Below are 305 nucleotides of genomic sequence, written 5' to 3' on the forward strand. Positions count from 1 at the left end.
TGGGTGGTAGGTGTGCTTTTTGCTACTGTGGTGCCATTGCTTCTAGGCCCTCTCCACTGACAGAGCAAGGAGTTATATGTGTGTATACCAACCCATTTATATACACATATCAATTATTACTTCTATATGTAATCATCTATGTTTATACTAAGCTAAACATGAGTTCATTCTGATGTCTCCCATTCTAATTCATTACCACATGGCTTATTCTAGCTTCCTCCCTTGCTTTCTGTAATGTTCCACTCCAACAGTGAGAAAACTGGATCCCAACATACAGCACCCAATTACTTCAAAGTTTAATTCCA

The sequence above is a fragment of the Pteropus alecto genome, unplaced genomic scaffold, assembly GCF_000325575.1.
Source record: "Pteropus alecto unplaced genomic scaffold, ASM32557v1 scaffold185, whole genome shotgun sequence".
Lineage (NCBI taxonomy): Eukaryota > Metazoa > Chordata > Mammalia > Chiroptera > Pteropodidae > Pteropus > Pteropus alecto.